A 1369-nucleotide genomic window follows, 5' to 3' on the forward strand; every position below is an offset into this window, starting at 1 on the left:
ATTAAGGCGTTGATTTTGATGTCATCTCTGCCCGAGTCTTGGGATACTGTTGTTGCTGCGATTAGCAGTTCCCGTGGATCTGAGAAACTGAAGTTTGATGAAATCCGTGATGTTGTTCTTAGCGAAAGTATTCGCAAACGAGAAGTGGGAGATTCATCGGGCAGTGCTCTCAGCGTTGATCGAAGGGGGAGAAGTAAGACGAAAGGCCAAAATCAACATGGTCGATCAAAATCAAAGAATCGAGGAAAATCCCTGAACAGATCAAACGTGACTTGTTGGAACTGTGGAGAAAAAGGGCATTTTCGGACGAACTGTACAAAGCCAAAGAAGAAACAGAATCAGAAATTTGGAGATGACAATGATTCTGTAAATTCAGCAGAGGACATTGGGGATGCTCTAATCCTTAGTGTGAACAGCCCGGTTGAATCATGGATTTTGGATTCTGGTGCATCTTTCCATTCGTCTCCAAGCAAGGAGTTGTTCCAAAATTTCAAATCTGGAAATTTTGGAAAAGTATATCTTGCTGACAATAAAGCCTTAGAGATTGAAGGAAAGGGGGATGTTTGCATAAAGACCACCTCGGGAAACCAGTGGACATTGGAGGATGTCAGATATATTCCTGGGATCAAGAAAAATCTGATCTCTGTTGGTCAGTTGGATAGCACGGGATATGCAGCAGAGTTTGGGAAAGGTTCGTGGAAGATCGTGAAAGGTGCTATGGTAGTAGCTCGTGACACCAAATCTGGAACCTTGTACACCACTGCAGGGTGTATAAGCATGGCCGCTGTTGCTGAAGGTGCTTCCGGTTCATGTCTGTGGCACAACAGACTTAGACACATGAGTACTAAAGGAATGAAGATGCTGGTTGCAAAAGGAGCATTAGAGGGTCTGAAGTCTGTTGATATGGGTCTTTGCGAGAGCTGTGTTATGGGCAAACAGAAAAGAGTAAGCTTCACAAAGACTCCTAGAGAGCCAAAGAAAGTGCGGTTGGAAATGGTCCATACAGATGTTTGGGGACCATCTCCAGTATCATCGCTTGGAGGATCCAGATTCGATGTTACCTTCATTGATGATTTCAGCAGGAAGGTATGGGTTTACTTCTTGAAGCATAAGTCAGATGTGTTTGCAACTTTCAAGAAGTGGAAAGCTGAAGTTGAGAATCAGACCGGTTTGAAAGTCAAATGCCTAAGGTCTGACAATGGAGGAGAGTATGACAAATCAGAGTTCAAGGCATTCTGTGCAGCAGAGGGAATCAGATTGATGAGAACAGTTCCTGGTAAGGCAAGGCAGAATGAAATTGCTAAGAGGATGAACAGAACATTGAATGAGCGTGCAAGGAGTATGAGGATACACTGTGGGCTGCCCAAAA

This window comes from Solanum pennellii, chromosome 9, assembly GCF_001406875.1.
Source record: "Solanum pennellii chromosome 9, SPENNV200".
NCBI lineage: Eukaryota > Viridiplantae > Streptophyta > Magnoliopsida > Solanales > Solanaceae > Solanum > Solanum pennellii.